This window comes from Vombatus ursinus, unplaced genomic scaffold, assembly GCF_900497805.2.
Source record: "Vombatus ursinus unplaced genomic scaffold, bare-nosed wombat genome assembly UNPS02014769.1, whole genome shotgun sequence".
NCBI classification, from domain to species: domain Eukaryota; kingdom Metazoa; phylum Chordata; class Mammalia; order Diprotodontia; family Vombatidae; genus Vombatus; species Vombatus ursinus.
Window position 1 is genome coordinate 2,687,008 of NW_020954547.1, and position 26,868 is coordinate 2,713,875.

The 26,868-nt window shown below is 38.5% G+C and overlaps 1 pseudogene; it reads left to right on the forward strand.

Annotated features, from left to right (window-relative positions):
* The first annotated feature begins 21,042 nt into the window (after positions 1-21,042).
* The window catches only part of LOC114043573, a 95,992-nt pseudogene continuing 90,166 nt past the window's right edge, over positions 21,043-26,868 (forward strand).

Here is a 26,868-nt window from a genome sequence, read left to right on the forward strand (position 1 = left end):
TTAGTAGAATGCTCATAGAGAAGGAGAAATGGAGATAAGCCAACTGTGAGAGGGAAAGGTAAAGGACAGTGTGCTGGGTTAGTAAATGGTTGGGGAGCTGGCAGTAGGTTGGGACTGTAACTGAGGATATATTTTACAAGTCATTTATCCAATATTTTCTCTAGTTGTAACTTCCTAGAAGTAGAACTTTGAAAGGGAATTCAGGACCTTGCATTGCCTAAGATTAGTGAGCCTGACGTTCTTTTTCTAATGACACTCTATAGTCATTACCTTTTATGTGGTCCATTCTAATTTTCAGGGAGTTGTTGCTTAGCAAAGGTTTTTGTACCTTTGTACCTTTTTATACATTTTGTACCTTTTGTACCTTTGTACCTTTTTGTACATTTTGTACCTTTCTTGTGCCAAGCTGTTAATTCCCTTTCCAATTTGTTTTTCCATAACTCTCTTTCCTTTCTAATTTTTTCCTCTAGTGTTCATATTTCATTTTAATTAATTCTCTTTTTTTAAACTCTTGCTCAGTTTCTTCCAAGAATTCTAGTTGAACTTGTGCTCAAGCTATGTTTTATTTTGAGATCTTTTATGAAGATGTTTTAGAGTCATACTCTTATTCTGAGTTTGTGTCTTAAGAGTTCTGCCACAACAATAGTGGGGGTTTTTTATGTTGGGATTTTTGTTTGTTTGTTTGCTCATTCTTCCATTCTACTTGCTAATTTTGGACTTTATGTTAGGACTGGGCTCTGTACATTTCTGGAAGGAATGTCTGGGTTGGTTCTGTTTTTTTATTTCTTGGGGGTATTGAATGTTATGTTATTCTAAAATCTCAGGGATAGCTCAGACTGGGGGGGCCTTTAAGTTTTCAGTGATCCCAAAGTGGTCTGATCCAGTGTGAAGTCTGATCATAGTTCTCTTAGTTTGAGTTCTGCAAGTTCTTGACCTGGCTTTGAGTCTAAGCAACATACCTGTGGCCTTGAACTTTTTGGAGTTCCAGTAGACTGTTTATTGCTAGACTCAGCCACTATCAGGTAGCTAGAAAGTACTGCTGATTAAGAGTGACAGAACTGCAGGCTCCCTTTTAGTCTAGTATTTCTATTCTGGTTATCCTACTACGGCTTTATCCTGTCCTGGAAACTGGACCATACTCCACATCTGGGATGAGAACCACAGAGCTCCTGTTTGATTTTGAACATGTTCCTTTCTAGGGCTAGGGCTAGCAACAGCTCTTCACCCTAGAATACCACTTCTCAGTGCAGGTGCCCTCTTCAATTAGCCCTGAATCTGTACCCTAAAAAATGAATTGTAAATGTCAGAGCTGCCAATTGGCACTTGTTCCTGCACCCTGTACAAATTTAGACCCCTCTGTACTGGATCTGGGACTTCTTCTTGCCCTGGGGCATAATCTCTCTCTGTCTCTGGAAACCAACTGCCATTCCTAGCTAGATTCCATCCCAAGCGTCCACAGACCTTTCTGTTAACACCTCCCTGTGTTAACTCATCATGGAAAAATGACTCCTTGTGATTTTTTTATTGGATTTTCCAATCAGGATTTGGTCTGGTGTATTTTTTAAAGCTGTTTGAAGGAGTTGTAGAAAGGGAGGAAGGGAATTGGGGGAAGTTTGATGTATTTCTTCCTGCTACTCTGCCTTCTTGGTTGTACCCTTGAGCCTAACTTTCATTGTGGATCCATTAGAGCTTCTAAGACTGGGACAGAATAAGAGGAGCTGTTGTGACTCCAGTTTGTTTCTACTTCTTGCCAATTGTACTTTGCTATACAATCATTCACTCATCATAATGAATAATGAAATTTATTAACATCATGAAAGAAGATCATTAATTGGTCTGAAAAATATTAATGTTCTTAGCTTAAAAAGTGCTTTCATGATTAGGATCAAAGAATTATAGATTTAGGGCTAGAAGTGACCTCAGTTCAATCTCTTCAATTTACAGTTTACGGGCCCACAGAGATTAAGTGATTTATCCAAGGCTACCTTCCATTTATACTGTACAAAGCTTGCATTGTATATCTTTGCTTGTTGTTTTTCCCTTTAGAATGTGATTTTCTTTAGGGCAGGAACTATTTTTATCTTTTTTAGTATTTTATTTTTCCCCAGTGACATGCAAAAACAATTTTTAACATTTATTCTTAAAACTTTGAGCTCCAAATCCTCTCCCTTCCTCCCTCCCCACCCGCCTTTGTTGAGAAGGCAAGCAATTTGATATAGGTTAGATATGTATAGTCATGCAAATATTTTTACCTTTCTTTGTATTACCAGAGCTAGGCACCTGGTATTTAGAAAGAGCATAATAAATGCTTGTTGACTGGCTAACACTGGTTTAGTTTAGTTTGTTTTTTAATTATGTCCAACTCTTTGTGACCCCATTTGGGGTTTTCTTGGCAAAGACACTGGAGTAGTTTACCATTTCCTTCTCCAGCTCATTTTACAGATGAGGAAACTGAGGCAAACAGGGTTAAATGACTTTCCCAAGTTCATATATCAAAGATGGGATTTGGACCCAGATCTTCTAATATCAGGCAGCTTTTGAGCATGTAGTTTCTGCAATGTTGAATAAATTTCAACGAAGGAAATATATATGTGGTGAATACTGTGCTGAGTGCAGCAAGACTGAATAATTTGAGAGAATGCTTTGGATATGAGGTTAGGAGCCTTTTCAGTCCTGAGCACAAACAGTGTGGGTCAGCAATGATCGTGGTTTACTGGCAGGATGAAAGAATAAGTAGCAGGGCAGTGGAAGAAGAAAGTGAATTGAAAAAGAAAGCGAATGTTCACACCAGATTTTGCTCATTTGCTGGTCAGCTTCGTGTAGATGGAACAGAATTGAACATACAGCTACTCACATTCTTGGAGCATTCAAAGAACATCTCCACTGCTACCATCTCCACAGAACCCATTCTAGTGGCATTGAACTCCTGAATTTCTTGGGCCTTCATTTGACAGACTCCCTGGGCTTCTACCTCCTTAGCACCATTCATATGTGTTCACTCCCTGTACTGGTATCTCTAGATCACCTCCTGAAAAACTAAGGCTTGGATTTGGCAGACTTTCCTGTACTATGCCTGCCTCATTGCTCATTACCTTTGTTTGTCACGCCTGACATGATAAACCCTGGCCAAGGTTATGACTCAGCATCTTTGAAATTCCACCCTACCCACTAGTGTGTAGCAGTGGCCAGGCCAGACTGATTGGTGACGTTTTCAGTGCTTCTAAACTTCATTTCTCCCCTGTTACAGTCCTTTTTTCACAAGATGGAGGGAATAATGCCTTCCTTTCCTCAAGTAGGGGCACCTGTCAAAGAAGGAGCACTGTGATCCCTGGGTTCCTACCAAAGAGAGCCCTCTGCTGAATGATCCCAATATATCAAAAAAAAAAAAACCCTTACTGTATTTGCCTTAAACTCATTCCTTCACCCCTGAAAATTTTCCTATTTCTCTTGAGAGCACTATCATTCTAATAACTCAGGTATACAACCTTGGAATTAGATTTAATTCTTCCTTCTCCCTCAACTGTTATATCCAAAGAGTTTCCAAGTCTTGTCAATTCCACAGCCACAATCTTTTCTATCTATTCTCCTGTCTGCCCTTATTACTTTTCACTGACTATTGAAATAACCCCCCTAGTGAGTCCCCCTGCTTTCATTCCCTCACCTCTCTAATCTAGCCTTTATACCATTTCCAAGTTGATCAGCCAACAAGCATTTATTCAGTGCTTACTATGTGCCAAACACTGTGTGAATTGCTGGGGATACAAAGAAAGGCAAAAAACTCCATGAGGCAAAAACAAATATTGAAGCAAAGTTAAAATATTGAAGGAAAAAAAGGAGAAAAATATAAGGAACGTCAGAGCAAAAAACAACTAAACTGGAAAACAGATTGAGGAGAAAAAAGTTCAAGAATCATTGGACTATCTGAATGACATGACAACAACAACAAAAAAGGTTAGATGTATTTCAAGAAATTTTGAAAGAAAACTGTCCAGATCTCTGCACCAGAGGGCCAAGTGGAAAAAGAAGGGATCCCCTGGCCACCTTCTGAAAGAAACTCCAAAATGAAAATTCCTAGAAATATAACCAAATGCGAGCTTCTGGGTCAAAGAAAAAATAGGGCAAGCAGCCAGAGAGAAAGAATTCAAGTACTGAGGAACCACAGTCAGGATCACACATTATTTAGCAGCCACCATTACAAAGGAGCAGAGAACTTGGAATATGATTTTCCAGAAGGAAAAGGATCTGGAGTTATAGTCAAGAATAACTTACTCAGAAAAACTGAGTATAATGTTACCAGCAGGATAAGTAGTGAGGGGAAGAATGGACCTTTAGTGAAACAGAGGATTTCCAGCCATTCCTGATGAAAATACCAGAGCTGCAGAGAAACTTTGAAGTACAAACACAGGAGTGAAAAGAAACATAAAAAGGTAAACATGAATGAACACTGATAAAGGACTAAATAAGGATAAACTGTTTACATTCAAATATGAAAAGATAATACATGTGTCCCCTCTGATCCCAATCACCATCAGAGTTCATGGAAGAAGTCCAAATAGACAAGTCCTGGGAGTGGTTCTCATATCTTAATGATCTTAAGAAAGGAATGGAAAGGGAGGGGAAGAGGAATATATTGTGGGGGAAGGGAAAAGAAGGTTAGGGGAAATTATCTCGCATAATTATGGTACACAACTAGACAGCAATACCAATAAAGAGGGATGGGGAAGGGGCTGGCATTTGAACCTCACCCTCATTTGAACTGATCTAAAGAAGGAAGAATACACATATACACATAGAGAGTACAGAAATATATTTCATTCAGCAAAGAAATAGGAGGGAAAGAGAAGTGGGAAGGAACAATTAGAGATAGAGTAGATTAAGGGAGGAATTAACACTAAGCAAAACAAATTTTAAAGATGTACAAAAATGTCTGTAGGTCTTTTTGAGGTGGCAAAGAATTGGGATCTGAGAGGGTGCAAATAGATTGGGGAATCAATGAACAAGTTAATGGTATATAAATGTAATGGAATACTATTGTGCTCAACTCTTATCAGCTTAATAACCAACCAGAATTCCAGAGGACTAATAAGGAAATATGTTGCCCTTCTTCCTGATAGAAAGGTGAAAGACTCAATGCAAAATAAGACAAATATTTTTAAAGACATAACCAGTGTAGAAATTTGTTACAATTGACAACACATGTTTGTAATGAGTTTTATTTTTCTTGTAAATGGGAGGGGGGAGTTTGAGGGTGATGAGGAGGTGGATCTTGACTGAAGGTGGATCTTGACTGAACAAACATATGTGTGTATATATACATACATATACACACATATACATATATCTAGCATATAAATCTTGGGAACTCTGTTCAACACAATGACCAACTACAATCCCAGAAGACTCATAATAAAATATGCTGCCTACCTCCTGACATAGAGGTGATGGACTGAAAGCAGATTAAGACTTTAATTTTTTAAACATGGTCAGTGAAAAACTTTGTTTTGTTTGACTATACATGTTTGTAATAGGGGTTTTGTTTTTCTTGCTTTCTCAGTGTGGGGCAGGGTGAGGGAAATGGGAGACAAAGAAGGCTGATTTTTGAAAATAAAATAAAATTTAATTTAAAAAAAGAATTTGGACTTATGTCTTCCAGACTTCAGATTCAAAGATCTATATTATGCTGTAGCCACAAATTACTCGCAGTGGATAATTATCCACTGAATACCACCCTACTTGGATGATAAGATATTCTAACAGTATATTTGTAGTTACATTTCCCACCACTAAGAAAACTGCGCCACTTATTTTTCCATGACAAGGTTGTGTTCTAAGAACTGAGAGAACACAACTACACAGAACCCACCATTCTTCATCCACTATAGTTTTCATCCTTGGCTTTTGTACTGATCTCAAACCCCGTACATCTGTGCCCACAGTTAACCTCTACCTGGAAGAACTAGAAACCATACAGGCAGACCTACAAAACATTCTGCATATTGCTAAGACAACTCACAGGCAGGCTGGAGATCACCAACAGATGCAAATGAGCCCATGCAAGTTGGAAACTGGATGTGGCTATCCAAAAGGAATCTTCCAACTTGTATGAAATTGTGCAGAGTGAAATAAGGTGAATGTTGTTGCATAACAACATTTTATAATAATATTATTTAACAACAATTCATACAATAAAAACAACAGTAAAAATGAACAACTTCGAAAGCCATAAGAACTCTGATGACTGTGATGACCAACCTGATGATGAAACATGCTATCTGCTTCCTGACAGAGGCGATGGACTTAAGGTGCAGAATGAGACATATTTTTGGACACAACCAATGAGGGAAATTGTTTTGTTTGACTATGCATATGTTTTTTACAAGGGTTTCTTTTTTTTTTCAGTAATAGAGGGAATGGGAGAGAGAAAATCAGTTCTTGATTGGAAAAATAATTCATAGAACAAAAATAAAAGAAACCTTATTCAAACAAACAAAAACAAAAGGAATCTTCCATGCAGCCTTAGTGCCTTGTTTAACCACCCAGTTGTTGGTCCTAGAATGTTCTGACCGGAACTTTTTACTTCTGAGAAAAATCATTGTTCCAGAAGTTCCACATTGATCCCAAACTCCTTTAGCCCCTCCTCAACTAGCCTGATAGTAATAGACAGCTAGGATGAATTTGTGATAAGGGAGGTGTTTGACTTCAGGTGACAATGCAGACCTCTGCAGTCTCTGATAAGGACCCAAAGCATACAAATGGAAACCCACTTGAACATTGGCACTACTGTGTCCACCAATAGAGACCACACAGGGTCTGTCACTGGTGCCAAAGGAGGACACCCAAGATGGGGGATGGTGTCAGTGCCAGCTGATACTCATTTGTAGATTAATTTTTAATAGGCAGGACAAACTTGAAAAGCCAGCTGTTTGCAGTGTGTGGGTTGAGAGTATTTCTTCATTCTTGCCAGATCTGCTTTCCTATCTCTGCAAAATTTATTATTTCTGACGTAGACTCTTATTCTGCATTTGACTAGTTAAGCAACATGCCCGGCTTGCTTCTTTCTCAGCACTTCTTGCCTGTGTCCCTTCCCTGAACTGACAGAGTTCTTATTGAACAGTTGTAGCTCGAACTTGGCAAGTGCTCTAGACTACCATCTCCTCAGCTTTTATCAGCTATAATCTCTTCCCTAAACATTACAGCTTGATTTCATGGCCAAGACTATGAGTCAAATCCCTCAACACCCCTGACTCATCCACCATTAGACAAGAACAAGATTTGGCTGACTCTGGTCACCTCACCCTAGTTATGGCTCCATAATTGACCCTAATCAATTTCTCATGGAGACACTATTAACAGTGGAATAATTAAAACAATTTATTAAAGTAAGAAAGAGAAGGGAAAAAAGACAGAAACAGGCCCAAAGAGATGATAAAGCACCAAATAATTAAAAATTTGTAGAAACTACTTATACCTCCCAAATACTTAGTAGTTGTTTTGACTCAGAAGAAAGAATAAAAAAGAAGATTGGAAGTAATTTGAGCTAATCTCTCACATAGGATATGACATATATATTCATAGGAGAATAATATAAAATGTAGGTAGGAGGGCTTGGTGCCAACCCTCTCTACACACACACACACACACACACACACACACACCCCTCAGTTGATGTAGTCAGAAATGATATTTGTTTTTAAACACTAATTATTTAAGTGACAGGAACAATCATATCCTTGTCAAGGAGCTTACCTCCTTTTTTTAAAGATACATTTTTATTTTTATTTCATTTAAAATTTTCTTCAATTTCCCCCTGTATCCTTTCTATCTCCTCTCAGAAAGCCATTTCTTATCATAAAGAATATTTTTAAAGAAAAAGAATAAAAGAAAAAAGTCAGCAAGACTGAATAACACATCCAAAAAAAATCTGACAGTATATACAGTGTTCCACACCTATGGCCTTCCCATGTGTACAAAGGAGTAGGGCGAGATGTTTTCTCATATTTCTCCTTTGAGCCATGCTTATTCTTTTAATTTTGCAACATTCACTTTTGATGTTTTGTGTTTGGGTTTTTTTCCCATTTACATTGTTGTAGTTACTATATATATTGTTTTCTTAGTTCTGCTTACTTCCCTCTACATCAGATCGTGTCTTTCCACGCTTCCCTGTAGTCATAATGATAATTGTTTCTTACAATACAGCAACATTCTATTACATTCATATACCACAATTTGTTTAGTCATTCCCCAGTCAAAGGGCATCTACTATGTTTCCAATTTTTTGCTACCATAAAAAGTGCTGCTATAAATATTTTGGTGTATATAGAGACATTCTTCTTATCATTTATATACCTTATGATATATGCCTAGTAGTAGAAATTCTGGGTCAAAAGGTATCAACATTTTAGCTACTTTATTTGTATAATTCCAAATTGCTTCTCAAAATGTTCATACTGATTCACAGCTCCACCAACAATGCAGTAGTGTGCTCATGCTCCCACAACCCCTCCAACATTGATTATTCCCATCTTTGTCATCTTTGCCAACGTGCTGGTTGTGAGGTAAACTCTTAGGGATATTTTAATATACATTTTCCTTATTATTAGTGATTTGAAACATTCTTTCATATGGTTATTAAGAGTTTATAATTGGCTTTTTTTTGAAAACTGTTCAAATCCTTTGACCACTTATCTATTGGGGAATGGCTTTTCTTCTTGTATTAGTTAGTTATTAGCTATCTATATGTGTTGGATACCAGACCATTTGACACAAAGATTTTTTCCCCTATAATCATTTCCCTTCCTATCTTAGCTGCACTAATTTTATTTGCTCAAAAGTTTTTCAATTGAATGCAACCAAAATTACCTATTTTATCTTTTGTAATTGTCTTAATCCATGATGTGGTTAAGAATTCATCTGCTACCCATAGCTGTGAAAGCCATATGATCAGCTTTTTTTTTCTAATTTTTAATGGTGTAACCTTTAATATTCAGGTTATATATCCATTTTGAACTTATTATAGAATATGATATAAGAAATTGGCCTAAGACTTCTTCCTAGCTTTCCCAGCAGTTCTTAACACATAAGAATTTTATAAGAAATTTTATGTTTGAAGGTTTATAGAACACTGGGTTATTGAATACCATTATTTCTGCTTCTCCATCATCTAGTGAGTCTGTGATGAGGCTGTAATGTGTATACAAGATACATATAAGTCCTGTTCCCTTTATGAGGTGCAAGCCTCTCTGGCTGAATTAATAAAGGAAGTAATGCTACTAGCTAAGAAAATAAATTGGCCATACCGCTGGGAATTTTAAATAACTAATTCTTGAGAAGCTCAGTGAAGTTGAAGAGTTTGAGTTTACACTTGAGAGCTAAAGACAGTGGTGAAAAGAGATCCCTGTTCCTCTACTAGAGGGAAGCAAGGAAAGAAAAGATTTTCTTTCCTTCTCCCCCTCATTGGCCAAGGCATGGGAGCTATTGGACCAGTAGGAGACACTGCATTCAGTAGGGAGCAGAGACACACTCTGGATAGACATGGAAACAGAGAGATGGTCACTTGAGCAAGGAAGCAATTTTAAGGGTTGTGATCTGGACAATGAAGAGTAGGTCTGTGGAAAGGAAAGTGTGAAATAGGATGAAATAGCTTCTGGGTCCCATACTCCAAGGAGTTGGGGGTTGCCTTTACCACATGTGTATCTTGCACATGGGTCTCACTGCCACAATATATACTGTTTGATCATCTCCTTCTCACAAGCACTGTATATATCTGTGAATAAAGGTGCTCCAGGCTTATGAGAGTAGTGTTTTATAGCAGTTATTCTTACTATATCATCTTAAGTAAATGGTTTTGCTAAAAGCTAATTAAGTTGATGCCAGCCAAGATGGTAGAGTAAGAAAAAACAATACAGACCAACTTTCTCTATGTGTCCTCCAACAAAGATCTAAGCAAAACAGACTAGGTAATGATATGGAAATCTGAGGAGAAAATTCAATGGGACATTTTTCTAGCCCAAGATTTAAAAAAAAAATTACTTACAGGTAAGTAACCAAAGCAGATGGAACAGGGTGGGCTGGGGTCTTGGACTCAGTCCCAGACCCAGGCCAACAGCATGGAAACATAGATTCACTACCCAGGGCTCTGAACAAGACTGGGCCAGTAGTGCAGTACAAGTTGGGTTGTCGAATAGCTAGGGCCCAAGGTCTCCTAGGGGCTAGATCTAAGGTATAGCCCCAAGCCCAAATCAGGGCAAGGCTAGCAGTACAGTCATAGTGAACCTACTGGGCCTTTTGGCTAACTGACAGAGACTGGAGTTAAGTACTATCTTCTACAGAACCACCCAGGGGTAGGTCTTCAGTATATGTCACCTACATAGAAACCAGGGTCAAGAGCCTAAAAAGCCTGGGGAGGCACTGATTAGACCATGCTTTTGATCTGACTGCATAGGGCTCACTGGAAGTGTGTAGCAACTTGGTTCCAGCTGCCCCATGATCCTTGAAGAACATAGCACTCAGTACTCAAAGAATCCAGTGGTAGGATTTTAAATAAGACAGGCCAGGATCATACAGCTACAGCAGTCCCACCAGAGGGGCACAAAAGTCACCAGGAAGTAAGGCTAGAAGAAAAGATAAAGAACTATTGTGATACCGTAGATGCCCAAGACACAAATCCAGAAGAAGGGAATAAGTCCACAGTACCTCAATGAATCTTGGCCACAAGATTAATTAGAATTCTTAGAAGAAATGAAGCAAGGGTTTTTTTGTTAAAGTTTTTAAAATGATATTATAAATGAAATGAGATCACTAAAGAACTGGAAAAGAAATGAGAATTTTAGAGGAAAGACTTGGAAAGACAATTAACAGCTTAGCACAAGAGGTAAAAAACTTTACCTAAGAAACAGATTTCTTTAAAAGTAAAAATGGCCCAAGCATAAGATAATGATTACATGAGCCATCAAGAAATAGTAAAAAGTCAAAAGATTGACAAAATAAAATCTTTTGACAAAGTCTAAATATTGCAAAAATAGAAGAATCATATAAAAAACAGCTGACCTGGAAAACAGATTAAAGAGAGATAATGTAAGAATCATTGAACTACCTAAAAATCACAACCCAAAAAGAAGTGCAAATACTATATTTCAAAAAATCATGAAGGAAAATTGTCCAGACATAATAAAACAAGAGGGTAAAGTGAAAATATGAAGAATCCATGGGTCAAACTCCTGAAAGAAGCCCCTAAATGAAAACTCTCAGTAATCTAATAGCCAAAATCCAGTGCTAGCAACTTAAAGAAAAATACCTATCCAAAAAGAATTCAAGTGCTAAGGAACCACACTTAGAATCAAACAAGATCTAGTATCAACTGTTACAAAGGAGTGGAGAACATGGAATGTGATATTCTGGAAGGCAAAAATATAGGATTATAATCAAGAATAAGTTACCCAGCAAAACTAGGTGTAATCCTAGGCAAGGAAAAAAATAAATCTTTAATGAAATAAAAGACATAACATGTAAATACGGGTGAACAATCAGAAAAGACTTTATAAGAATGAAATGTTTGCATTCTATTGAAGGGCATGATACAAGTGTCCCCTAAGAACCTTAATGTCATCAAGGATTATAAAGGGAGTAAAATGAGACAGAGGGCCTAGGAGTGATTTTGTTACATTTAAGTGATCATAAAAGAATAAAAGAAAGGGAAAGGGGAGGAATGGGAGAAACGTTTTATCTCAAATTGTTTGGGTGCAAGTAGAAGGCTGTACAAATGAGGAAATAGTTGAAGGAGCAGTCATCACTGAAAATTCATTTTCATATGAACTGGTCAAAGGAGTGTAGACACACACACACACACAGACACACACACACACACACACACACACACACACACATAGTTTGGGGTAGAAATGCATTCAACATGGAGTTTATTCCCTCACAGAAAATGGAATACTAAGTGATAAGGAAAGAGAATTATTAATACAGAATCCATTAACTTATCACTACTGATACTATTGAATTAGAAAGTTAATATTTAAGCCTTACTGGGCTATGAAGAATTTTTGCAAGTCTGCTAGTCAGTTCATATTTCCTCTCCACTGAGCACTCCAAGAAAGATCTTCTTTCCTGGGCCTCCTTCTCCATTGTTGTTGTTTTCCTTGTCACAAGCTCAATCCTACTGCTGTGGTTGCAAGGGAAATTATTTAGGTTGACACTGCCCTTGCCTCATGCACTTTTAGTCCTTGCAGGACCTTTTGATATTTACAACATTGTTGCTAGAGGAACAGAAATGCGAAAGGGGAGACAAGGAAGCCAGGGCCCCTGGTACAATCCCAGCTAGTTGAGTTTACATTTACCATTGGGAACAGAGCCCTCTGTCCTGGAGTAAAGAAAGACCTTCCTTCCTCCACTGCAGTCATATATTATTGTGTTCTCTCTGTCTCTCTCTTCTCTCTCTCTCTTTTCTCTCTCTCTGTCTCTTTGTTTTTAATTTTATTTATTTTATTCTGAACTTAAGAAATAAAACAAGCATAAAACAAGCATTTTCATAACAGTAGAATAGAAAAAAAGATGAGTGTACATGAAACTGCAAATGTACTGTGTACAACTTGTTATTCCTTTTAAATATATAATAATCATGTAGCTTTCTTTTTTCCCTTTTTTTTCCTTCCCTTCCTCTCGCCCCCCACCCTAGAAATGGCTACCAGTAGACACAAATATGTATGTTGTCTTCTCAGAAGCTGCCTCCAAGAGACGTCAGCAAGAAGCTACCTCTTCTTATACCAGGAGTGGCAACCCACATCATCAGCTCTTCTTACTCAACAATCACTTAGGTTACTCAACCCAGATATGCTTTATGTATAACTAGAAGCATGCTAGAGTTGGTAGGATGGACTGGAATGGGGAGAGACTTGAGGCAAGGGAAACCAATTAGGAGGCTATCTTAATAGCCTAGCTGTCAAGTGATGAGATCATATGCAAGTGGTTGCATTGCCAGCGAAAAGAAGGGAGTACATACTAAAGATGTTCCAAATAGTAACATTTGTAATGTGAGAACCTAGATAATAAATGAAGCAATAAAAGTCGAGCAATCCCAGAAATAGGATTTCAGTTGTGCTCACAGGTTAAAAGCCATCTCTGAGGCTGTAAGTACTGTCAGCTCAAGTCACTCCACCCACTCTTTTCTCATCTAGGTGTTGAAACAAAGGAGAAAGCCTCACCTGAAGTGTACTCTTGTTAATGGAATTTTCTATGACTTTCTCCCTTTCCCCCTGAATAGATGCATCAACAAACACTTCATTAAAGATAATAAAATGAGATGTGGTTGTTTGTTTGTTTGTTTTTTTGAGAGTTCTTGTTTGCCCTGGAAGTAATTAAGTTCAGTTCCACAAGTATTTATTCAGGGCTTTTTAGGAGATATAAATCAGGTAACAAAGACAAAAGGCCAAAAGCCCCCACCTTCAAAGAGCTAATATCATTCTATGAACGCCTATACTTATCATGTTTTGAAGTTAGTGATCCCAGGACTTAAAATCATTTTCTTTTAAAAGAGAATGAAGATTGTTCATCTTTGTGTTACCCTTGCAAGTTCAGAAAGTGGCAGAAGTTTTTACCCTCAGAACTCTAAAATAGTTTTGCTACCTACCTCCTGACAAAGAAGTGATGGACTCAGATGTAGAATAAGATAGCATCAGTGCCTGGCACATCTAAGTACTTAAATCCTCTGTTTGGCTTTTAAAATCCTTTTAACCTGGTCCCTTCCTTCCTTTCCAGTCTTCTTACAACTTTGTTAACAACTTTGCTTTGGTAACAATGGTCTCTTTGCTATTCCTCTCATGAGATACTTCATTTCCTGACTTGTGTGTCTTCACTGTCTGTCCCCCATGCCTAGAATTCTCTCCCTTCTCAATTCCATCTCCTGGCTTCTCTGGCTTCTTTCTTCTCAGTTCAAATCCTGTATTCTGCAAAAAGGCTTTCCAAGTTTCTCTTAATGCATGTACTTTTCCTCTGAGATCATCTCCCATTTCATATATATATATATATATATTATATATATATATAATATATATATATAATATATATACACACACATATATATGTATGTATGTATGTATATGTATACACTCACTCACACACACACACACAGTACATATAGTTCTTTTCGTGTTGTCTTCCCCATTAGACTGTGAATTCCTTGACAGAAGTATTTTTTCTTTTCTTTGTATTCCCAGTGTTTAGCACAGTGCCAGGCATGTAGTAGGCATTTAATAAATGCTTATTGACTTGGTTTGTTGATTTGTTGATTGATTGACATATTTCTGGACTTGACCAATATGGGAATTTTCTTTTTTAATTAGGGAGGGGAGATGGAGAGAAAATAGATTTTTGTTAAATGAAAAATAAAGTAAATCAAAAACTTTTAAAAAAAGAGATCTAATAGCTTCCCAGTCTAATATGGGAGTAAGATCAAGGTCTTTTTGATAATGTAACACTTTGTAAAAGCTTTTACAAAGGGAAATATTCTGAGAAGATATAGCAGGAACTGTAGTACCAACATTCCCCCCAACATTTGGGGGCACAATCTTCTCTATAACAACTTAGTCTCTGGGAGAAGAGGGGTCAATTGAAAGCAGTTTCTATGTAGCATTGGTCCCACGAAATTCACTTCCAAAAGCAGCATCATAGTATATAGATGGATGAATCTATAGCTTTACTAGTGCTGATCAGACCCTTGGTGCTTCACTCCTTAATATCTGGCTTCTGGCAAATCCCAGCAAGGATACCAGCTGCCAGACTTTTGGTAGCTCATTCTTCTGATCTTTTAAAGTTCACAGAGTCATAGCCATCTCCAATATTCCTTCACCTAAAAGCAGGAAGTAGCCAACTCCCTCTGCCAAGTCTACAGAGATTTCTAGCCCTCAGCAGAAGGTGTTTCTAGCTGCTACATGCCCTGCATGAACGGAAAAGTAACTTCTGCATTTTGTGGAAATTTTAGGTATGTGGATAAATGACTGGCTCAAGGTAGTCTTTCTCATTCAATGGACTAACATGAAAGCTGAAGCCTTAGGGGAGACTGGGGCCTCTGGGGAGCTTATTGGTTTGATAGAACACTAGCAATAAAAATTCTGCCATGAGCAAGGGAGATGGAATCCTGTGACCTAAAAGGCAATGGCTGGTGAAGTCAGGTGTGTTGGTGTGCTGCCAGCTGATACACATGGGAATGTTGGCACATGGCTGGTAGCTGCTGTCAGGTGTTCGGGTGTTTGTGGGTACCAGCCTCCTAAATAAGGACTTGCTGTCTGCCTTTAGCCACTAGTGCCAGCCCTCCACCCAAATTTCCTTGTATTTTATTTTGTAAATATATTGTATATATTTATATTTATGTAAGTTATCTCCCCGGTTAGAATGTAAGTTCCTTGTGTCTTTGTGTCCCCAGAACCCCTGCACAGTGCTTCGAACAAAATAAATGCTTCCTAAGTCAATAGGCATTTATTAAGTACCTAATATGTACCAGGTAATGTGCTAATCTTTGAGGATACAAAAAAAAGTCTGTTCCCAAGGAGCTCATAATCTAACAGGGGAGACAATATGCAAACAGCTATATACAAACAAACTATATACAGGATAAACTGGAAATAATTATGGTGGGATTTTAGCTGGGACTTGAAAGAAGCCAGAGAAACCAGGAGGCGGAGATAAGGAGGAAAAGAATTCTAGGCACAGGAAACAGCCCAAGAAAATGCTCAGACTAGAGAGATAGAGTGTCTTGTGCAAGAAATAGCAAATAGGCTGGTCTAACAGGATTTTAGAGTACATGGAGAAGGGTAAGGTATAAGAAGACTAGAAGAGGACCAGGGGACAGGTTAGGAACGGCTTTGGATAGCAAACCGGGGATTTGACATATGATTCAAGAGGAGATAGGGAGCCACTAGAGTTAACTGAATATGGTCAGACCCGAGCTTTAGGAAGATCAGTTGACTAACGAGAGAAGGGTGGACTGGCGTGGGAAGAGACTTTCAGCAGAGAGCAACCGACAGACTATTACAATAGTCCAGGCATGAAATGATGATTATCAGTAGCTAGATGCTCGGAATGTTGTCTCTGCCTCGCTGCTTCGAGACATTTTTTATTTGGTGTTTTTCAAGTTTTTCAAGAAAGACAGTTTTGGGAGAGTTTGCTTTCAGAGTGCCAGTGTGAGAGTACTGTGGCTTTCAAAATAAAAATGTGGGGAAAGACTACTACAATAAAAGGTCCACTATGACTTATGTATAATAATCAATCAGTTGACAAATATTTATTGACGACCAGCTATGTGCAGGACGCTATCCCTACCCTCAAATAACTTAAACTCTGATTAGGAAAACAAAACAAAAATAAATGAAAAGTTAAATAAAAACACATGCTGGAACCTGGAAACAAGCTGATGCAAATGAACAGAACCAGGAAAACATTGTACACAGTATCAGCAACATTGTGTAATGATCACCTATGAGTGATTCAGCTTTTCTCAGCAATATAATGATCCGAGCCAAGTACAAAGGACTTATGAGGGAAAATGCTGTCCATATCCAGATAAAGAACTGATGGACTCAGAATGCAGATTGAATCATATTTTTTCACTTTATTCTTTCTCATGGTTTTATTTCCTTTTTATCTGTTTTTTCTTCCACAACTGTGATGAGTATGGAAATATGTTTTACGTGATAGCACATGTATAAATTATATCAAACTGCCTACCATTTTCAGAAGAGAGGAGGGGAGGGAGAAAAATTTGGAACTCAAAATCTTGTAAAAATGAATGTTAAAAATTTTCTTGATATGTAATTGGGGGAAAAATAAAATACTATTTAAATTTTTAAAAATATAGGTGAAGGCTTGACTAGTATAGGAGAGATATGTTCACAAATGACTGTGATATAAAGGCAAAAGTTGCCGATAAAACAACAACAAACACATGAGGGGAGGTTGAGACAAGCTCAATAGGACAAGTCACACCTGAGGTGAACCTTAAAAAAAGAAGGCAGGGATTTTAATAGCTTGGAGGTAACAGTGGGATGGGGGGAGGGGTGGTGATCATGAGCAAAGATAAGGTCAAGACAGAAGCCTAGAAGATCACAATGGTTGACTGGACTTGATGAGAGTCTCAAAATGTGAAGCTGCTAAGCTACTTAGCAGGTCTGTTATGTAGTACTTGTGTGACCTTAGACAAGTCAATTCACTTCTCCTGGCCTCAGTTCACTTATCAGTGAAAAGAGAAGACTGGACTAGATTTCTTATACTTCCAAATATTATAATCCTAAAAAAGTGCCTATGAACCTTGCATCCCAAAGAATTACTGCCTGTCCCTTTAAATAGGTTTCCTAGATATTTAAATATGTAACTTGACTTCTAAAAAATTAAATTTCTAAGTAATTTTTAGGAACATATATTAGTTTTCAAAATCTTCTCATATAATTCTGCCTATGAGCTGTTTCAAAAATGTAATCTCTATAATTCAGCAACAAAATAAATTCAATTCATTAAATAGTCATCAACAACCTTCAATGTGCTAGGCACCAGATAGGGAGATAAGGGGGTGGAATTTAAGTTCCTACCCTTGAGTTTAGATTCTGTTAGTAAATTACACTATACAAAAATAATAGGAAAGATACATGGATAAATGATGTCATTGCTGACCCCAAGAAGCTTACTTACATCAGGTGACCAAGGACAGACATTTGTGGAACTCAGAGGTTTAAAAAAGGAGAGAGAAGCATTGGGTAAAAAAGTGGGAAGAAAACCAAAATGGCATAGCATCTCAGAAGCCAAGGAAACAGGGAGTATCCAGTAGAAGGAAGGGATTGTTCATCCTCGTTGAAACCTGCAGAAAGGTCAAGGAGGATGAGTATTTTCAGGTCACTGAATTTGGTGACCTTTCAGTCATTGGTGTGTAGTACTCATGCCTCTCCCTTAGAACCCTGGGTCTAAGCAGAGATGAGGACCACTATGCAAATAACCACTGGATCATAGACTTCGAATCAGAAGGGACACCAGGGATTATCCACTCCTCCCTACCCATTTTACATATGAAGAAATTGAAACCCAGGGAAGTGTAGTGATTTGCCCAAGGGTCACATGGGCAATGAGTCCGAGATTCCTTTGGGCCCAGGTCTGATTTCAAATCCAGCACTTTCCCAGTGTATCACACTTCATTTACTAAAAGAAGATGAAGGCACGGGGATTGAACAGGGTCAATTGGAATGTAGGGAGTAGCAAATGGTAACAGGTATGGGAGAGCTGCTTTAACAGGATAGTTTGGGTACAAAGGTCAGAGATGTGAATTTAATGTATGTACCTGATAAGGCTTGGGGAGATGGGAGAGGAGCAGGAAGGCTGGCCAGATACAGTCCTTCTGCCTGTGCCTCCCAGGCCATTGTCTTACCAGAAGAGTGCTCCAAGTTCATATATCATGTTAATGGACTGCATACTGTTCTATCATGGAGATTTTGTCATGAGTGAAAAGCCCTAAGAAAATGTCTTTGCTGGTTCTCCACGGGCAAGGAGGGAAATAGGGCAAAGGGGAAGAAAGGCTTCTGACTTGCCTAGCATGGGGGTTGATGCAAGACCTAAAGAAAGATCTTTCACCCAATAGACTGGATTAATTGATGTTAACTGGCTTTGATTCAAATTTATAAGCTGATTAAAGGCTATAAATGGGCATAGCTGAAAATTCGCTAGAGGAAAACACGAGGTAAAGAATGGAGGGAGAAGCAAGTTGAATGGGGACTGAGCCATGGTCTGATAGGTGGAAATAGCAACCCATACCCTTACATAGACAAATATGTAGACACCACCCACAAAGGGAGAAAGCCAATGGGTAAGAAGCAGTTAATTTCTCTGAGCCCTGGATATGTATAGAGAGCATGGCAGTTTGGTCTGGTGCTGGATGGTACATGGTAAGTGGGATAAAGAGCTTGTTGGATAGCACATGTTCTGGTTCTGATTGCAGAGGAGGATCGTGCCATAGGGCCCAGCACCTACTGTGGTGACCTTTCAAGGGGAAGTTTCAGTGGTTCTCTACGGTGGGGGTAGAAGCCAGATATCAAGTAGCTCAGGAGGTAGTGAGTTAGTGAGGAAATGGATATCTCAGGCATAGACCACTTTTTTTCAATTTTCAGTTGTCTAGTATAATCTTGACAAACATGGGTGTTTTAAAATAGAAAGAACAGGAAAAGAAGACTGTATATGAAACCAAGATTCTTCTCTATTGTGTATAGTTTGGTTTTTTAAAAATGCGTATTAAATTTAACACATTCCTGCTTGGCTGTGTCCCTCCTCTCTTTTGAGTCTTTCTATTCTTTTTTGTATTTTTTTAATGTTTTGCTGATGTTCTTTTCTTATTTTTAGCATTACTGTAATTTGTTGTTCATTCCTTTCAGTCGAGTTTGAACCTTCGTGACCCCATTTGGAATTTTCTTAGCAAAAATACTGGAGTGGTTTGCCATTTCCTTCTCCAGGTCATTTTACAGATGAGGAACTGAGGCAAAAAGGATTAAGTGAATTGCCCAAGATCACATAGCTCATCCTCCCCTCCTCCAAATTCTCCCCTGGTAGGTTTGGATACCAAATCAAAAACCAAAATGGTTCCTGCCCCCAAGGTCCAACATTGCACTGAAGGGAATTCTTTGGCATAGGTCACAAAGTCATGAGACTGCACTGGCAGCCAAGAGACCTGCATCTAGTCCTGTATTTCTTTTCTTCTGTCTCCCTCAACTTGACTTCCAGTTTCCCTATAAGAATCACATTTGGGGTTTAGTACTCCAAAGATTTAAATGATTCTGTTTACAAATAGCACCTTGTTCATCTTCAAGTTGCCCTGCTAAGTTCAGAAGATGGCAGCAGTCATTACTTTGATAACTCTAATGACTTCCCAGTCAAATATGGGAATGTAACCTAGGTCTTTCATAACCTAGGTCTTTTAATTTTCAACAATATGACCCTTGTGTACTTCCCCTTCCTCTCACCAAGGAAAAGCCCTTCCATTTAACAAATAAGTATAAGTATAATCAAATAGTCAAGCAAAATGAATTAACGTGTAGGCTATGTTATAGGCAACTTTGTTCCTGAAAAGTTATATAGAAATTTTATTCATATATATATATATATATATATATATACACATATATATAGAGAGAGAGACAGAGACAGAGACAGAGAGAGAGTGTCAGGATATTAGGAGCCACCCTGTTTTCCAGAGCTAAGACCCATCAAGCAAGCTGTGCCTTGAGCTTGGCATAACAACAATCCTTTGTGCTCATCCTCTGGCAAAATCATATAATTATTGTATTGCTTTGACCAGTACCAGGTGTTCTCTGAATTCAGACAGGCACCAGACAAATACCCATGTTCTGGTCATGAAGCCCTGCTATGAAGCCAACTTATCTCATTTTTGCTGTTACCCCTCATTGTCAGTGGGTAGCTCACTGGGTAGCTATTGATATAAGGATTGAGATCTCCCCATACTGCTTCAGGTTCCCTCCCCCAACTGGGGGGGGGGGAGGCCCCAGCACAGGTGTCCTTGCCTTCAAGTCATTTCCCTCACTTTGAAATTAAACTTTTGTTTGATTCCTGACTCTGCTGTCTCTGGCCTACTTTGTTTGGCTCTGGCCATCCACAGGTTAGAGGCTAGTTTGGTTAGGTTGACTATATCTATCTATTTATCTATTTATCTGTCTGTCTGTCTATCTATCTATCTATCTATCTATCTATCTATCTATCTATCTATCTATCTGTTTATTCCTTTAATGCCAGATGGTGGTGTAGTGGATAGAGCTCTGGGCCTGGAGTCAAAAAAGACACGAGCTCAAATCCAGCCTCAGATACTTCCCAGCTGCGTGACTTTGGGCAAGTCATTTAACCTCTGGCTGCCTCAGTTTCCTCAGCCGTAAAATTGAGATAATAATAGGACCTCCCTCCCAAGGTTGTTTTGATGATCAAATGAGATACATTTAAAGTCCTTAGCACAGATGGCATGTTTCCTCTTCTGGGCAGCCCAAATACCTTTGCTTCCGACTTATGGGTACAGGTCCCCCAGTGCTGCTGCCTTCCACAACCACGTCCAGGTCTTTGAAGAAGCTGGTGGAGGAGAGCTGGGAGAAGAACCAGCCCAAGGCAGACATGTGTGAGCAAGGCATCTCCAACATGCTGGATGTCCACAGCTTGTTTACTTTATCCCACATTACACAACTGACTCTCAGCCACAACGAGCTCGTGACTGTGTCTCCAAATCTGGCAGCACTGAGGACTCTGGATGTGCTGAACTTTTTCAGTAACCAAACTGGAGAGCTGCCCCCACACATCAGTAGCCTCCAGAAACTCAAACACCTGAACCTTCGTACAAACAGCCTAAGTACTTTGCCTCAAGGATCTGGCTCTTTACCATCCCTGAAGGTCCTTGACTTGACATATAACAAACAACTTAAATGAAAATTCTCTTCCTAGACGTTTCTTTTATCTTACCACCCTGCGTGTACTTTATCTAAGTGATAACAATTTTGAAATCCTGCTACCAGATATTGGGAATCTCAGAAAGTGACAAATGGTCTTAGGGAGAATGATCACTGGCCATATAATAATATCAGTGCCAAAAGAAATTGGGGAACTTACCCCACTGAAGGAACGACACATCTAGGGGCACTGCCTGACTCCTTCCCAGCCCCAAGCTTGAAAACTTGGATTTAACTGGTCAGAAGGCCGTCTTCAAAGCAGAGAATAATCCTGCGTTACCCCAATTGCAGACCAGTTCCAGTTTGGAGTGTCTCATGTCTTTGAATACATCTGTTCTGAAACATACAAATACCTCTATGACCCAGAGCCCCCAAAGAAAAATGTTGTTTGTCCTTCATTCTTGAAGAGGACATGACATCAGGAAGGTGATGCTATGACTTGCAAGTGAATTGATTTAAGTGAGGGAGGGCTGTGCACAGTCACCAACCTTACACTTTCACTCATCTATAGCTAGATGTCTTTGAAGAAGAATAATGACAAATCAAAGAAGATCAGATGGAAACCCATGACAGCCGAGAACAAACAAGGATTTAAGCATCTCTCTCTCTGTCTCTCTCTCACTTGCTCTCTCTCTCTCTCTCTCTCTCTCTCTCTGTCACACACACACACACACACACACACACACACACACATGCACGCACGCACACACACATTTCATGCTTTCTGTTTCTAGTTCTCTAACCCATCTTCTCTTCCCTTGGCATTTAGTCCTTTGGGAAGATGCTAGATTTTTACAAATACCTGTTTCTGTGTGCCTTATTAGAGGTGCCAAATAAAGGAAGCCAAGATCTATTTTGACTGCAAATTCCAAAGAAGGCTCCATTTTAAATCCTTGAATAAGAATCATATTATATGAATAAGTTCCATATTATCAAGAAAAATTAAAGCCATGTAACCATTTCCCATAACTTAACACTGCTCATTCTTCTATTTATATGTACATTAATATGTATATAATGGCTTTTATTCTATTGTCATATATGTATATATGTGTGTGTGTATATATATATATACCCCCTGTGCTTTCATCTGTGTCCTTGTACTACCAAAATATTATGTTCATTTTTCTTATAAATGATTTTAATAAAATCTTTTATTCATAAAAAGTAAAATGCTTAGCACAGTGCCTGGCACATAGTAGGCACTTAACAATGCTTGTCCCTCCTCTTCCTTACTACATTAACTCTTTTTTTTTTGTGAGGCAGTTGGAGTTAAGTGACTTGCCCAAGGTCACACAGTTAAGTACGTGACAAGTGTTTAGTCTGAGGCCGGATTTGAACTCAGGTCCTCCTCACTTCAGGGCTGGTGCTCTATCCACTGTGCCACCTAGCTGCTCCTACATTAACTCTTAAACATGAAATATTTGTTAGTTCCACTCAATTCTCATGACCTAATCCTCCATTCTACCTTAGCTACACACATGATTACACTCTTGCCATCACCCATAACTATTCTATTTCTGTGTCAATGAACTCTGAAGTTCCTTTATCAGATCTTTCCCAGGTCATCACCCTGTCATGGTCTACACTTTGGTCCTTTTCCTATCTTGAACTGTTGGTGAACTAATTCAAGTTCAAACCCTTTCCCCTCTTGTCTTACTGCCAATCATAGCTTGTTAAACCTTACCCCTAGATTACTTTAGTATCCACCCCTTCACTTCCATTCATGTGCTTCAGAATGGAGCTGGAAAAAAAATTGTGACATAATAATTGAGTTCATTCTAAATTTATGTCACCTAATCTTGACTCTCACTGAAGCAAAGCAAACATTAGATTCTACCCTAATTATTTCACTATCCCATCCCCATAGCAGCTGTTTCAAACTTTCTTATTTCTCCTCTCACCTCCCATGGCAACCTCTCTATCCTCTCAGCCAAAGATCACAGCTCCTATTTCACCCATACCCCCTCCAAAAAAAATTGAGGCCATTTTCGAAGGGCTCCCCTGTCTGCCCTTCTCACTTCACATCATTCAGATACTATCCCTACTTCCCCACTATCTCCTCCTTCATTTCTATCTCACGGGAAGAGAGGGCCCTTCTCATTATCAAGGCACCCTTGATCTCATATCCTCTTTTCTTTCCAGTAGGATTTTCCCCACTCTTTCTCTAATCTTCCATTTCTTCCTATGTAGTCTCCCTATCTAACTTCCCTGCTACATACAAACATGCCATCTTCCTCCATAGTTAAAAAACCTTTTTTTGATCCAGTCACCCCTCCTAGCTATCATCCAATAGATCTCCTCCACTTCTTGGATAAACTTTTTGAGAACTCCATCTACAATAGGTACCTCTATTTCTTCTCCTCTTACTCACTTCTAATTCTTTGCAAAAAACAAAATGTTCATATACAAAACAGATAGTACCTTAGATCAGCATTTGTAAAAAATAAAATAAAATAAAGATCAACCTGAAAGTAATTGCAGCATACATGCCAACATCTGTTGTGGAGGACAAGGAGGTAGTAAAATTCTAGGGAGGACAAGGAGGTAGTGAAATTCTAGGGAAGGACTCCATAAGGCTCTAAATGAAATCAACATCTAACTTTCTACTTGGTTAATTTCCTTTAAAAAATAGGCATAGGGGACAATGGTGAAAGACATGTTGGAATATATGGTTTAGAAGTAAAAAACAAGAATGGCAGTAGCCAAAAGCTTATAGACTACAAAAAAACCTTTTATCTACATATATCATGAACACTTGCTTCACAAAGAAACAGCTGAACATGAGCACCAAGAGGAATGTCATTAATTATTTATCCCTGTAACTGCTTTTCCATTTCTTTTTTTGTTTGTTTTTTAATTTTTTTTAATTTTTAACATGTGTTTTTGAAACTTTGGGTTACAAATTTTCTCCCTTCCTCCCTCCCCTCCCACCCTCATTGAAAAGGGCAAGCATCTCTATACAGGTTATAGATGTGTAGTCATGCAAAACACCTCCATACTAGTCCTGTTGTGAAAAACTAAGCATATTTCCCTTCATCCTATCCATTTATTCTATGCTTTCTTTTGACCCTGTCCCTCCTCAGAAGTGTTTGCTTTTGATTATTCCCTCACCCAATCTGCCCTCCCCTCTATTAACCCCCTGCTCTCTTGTCCCCTTCCCCCCTTATTTTCCTGTAGTGTAAGATAGATTTCCATACCCCATAGTATGTTATTCCCTCCTTAAGCCAGATTCTATGAGAATAAGATTCACTCATTCCCTCTCACCTTCCCCCATTTCCCCTCCACTGTAAAAGCCTTTTCTTGTCTGTTTCATGTGAGATATTTTACCTCATTCTACTTCTCCCTTTCTCCTTCTCCCAGTATAATCCTCTCTCACCCCTTAATTTTATTTTCCAGATATCACCCCTTCATCTTCAACTCACCCTGTGCCCTCTATCTATCTATACATATATATAATTTTTTTCCCTCCCACTACCCTAATACTGACAAAGGACTCATGAGTTACAAATATCATCTTTCCCTGCAGGAATGTAAACAGTTCAACCTTAATAAGTTTCTTATGTTTTCTCTTTCCTGTTTACCTCTTCTATGTTTCATTTGAGTCTTGTATTTGAAGGTCAAATTTTCTATTCAGCTCTGGTCCTTTCCACAGGAATGCTTGAAAGTCCCCTATTTCATTGAATGACCATTTTTTACCCTGAAGGATTATACTCAGATTCTAGGTTGTAGTCCTATCTCCTTAGCCCTCCGGAATATCATACTCCATGCCTTCCAGACCCTTAATGTAGAAGCTGCTAAATCTTGTGTTATCTTAATTGTGTTTCCATAAGACTTGAATTGTTCCCTTCCCCTGAGAAGGGCAGACAGGGGAGCCCTTCGAAAATGGCCTCAATTTTTTTTGGAGGGGGTATGGGTGAAATAGGAGCTGTGATCTTTGGCTGAGAGGATAGAGAGGTTGCCATGGGAGATGAGAGGAGAAATAAGAAAGTTTGAAACAGCTGCTATGGGGATGGGATAGTGAAATAATTAGGGTGGAATCTAATGTTTGCTTTGCTTCAGTGAGAGTCAATTGCTGCTTGCAATATCTTCTCCTTGTCCTGGGAATTCTGGAATTTGGCTACAACATTCCTAGGAGTTTTCCTTTGGGGATCTCTTTCAGGAGGTGATCAGTGGATTCTCTCAATTTCTATTTTGCCCTCTGGTTCTAAAATATCAGGGCAGTTTTCCTGGATAATTTCTTGAAAGATGATATCTAGGCTCTTTTTTTGATCATGGCTTTCAGATAGTCCAATAATTTTTAAGTTCTCTCTCCTGGATCTATTTTCCAGGTCAGTTGTTTTTCCAATGAGATATTTCACATTGTCTTTTATTTTTTCATTCTTTTGGTTTTGTTTACAATGTCTTGATTTCTCATAAAGTCCCAGCTTTTCCCTTCCCATCTTGAGACTAAGCCAATATTCTATACTTCCTATGGCCCATTCAGTGGCTTAGATCAGAGCCTCCTGGATCTCAGCAACTCACTTTCATTTAAAGATAATGTCCCTATGAATTTCCCCTATGAAACTGACAGACTTTAAAAAATCATACCTGTTTCAATTTTATTATATAATACCTTGTTTTATTTTAGCTTTATCCTCGAGTCATAAAACAGTTCTATGCAAATAAGCTGAGGGGCCAAAGTTCCCAGGATGGTCCTCCAACTAATTTTGTGTCTTTGAAACTGTGTTTCTTCATATATATATATTTCCAGCTTTTAACAAGTAAAAGTTCTTCCTCTGCCCCTTTAAAAAAACTATACTGTTTACATACAAATAATTATTCTAGGGGCAGCTAGGTGGCACCGTGGATAGAGCACTGGCACTGGAGTCAGGAGGACCTGAGTTCAAATCCAACCTCAGACATATAACACTTACTAGCTGTGTGACTCTAGGCAAGTCACTTAACCACAAATGCCTCACCAAAAAGAAAAAAGAAGACAGTTGGTACAAGTAATTATTCTATATTATCCACAAGGTGATTTGAACCATAGTTCATTTTCTATACAAAACTACTCAAATCTCATTTGGAACCTAGATTTCTTCATACATATGTGAGTTTTTATTAAAGACAAAGTTCTTTACTCCTGCTCTTTTTAGGCATCAAAATTTTCTTCTGTAACAACAGCAATATCTAATATCTTTGAATTTTTAATTTGAATTTTTTCCTTTACACAAAAATAATTTTTCTGCTCTTTTCAGAAAACAAAAAGACTGCTGAAAAGGACCTTAAAGGGATAAATATTTACATTACAAGAAGAATAATGGTGTCTTAAAGGTTCTCCAACAAAAAAAAAATGTATATGTCAAAAGTCATTCCAGATTGCTCAAAAGAAATAAAAGAGATAACTTAGTTT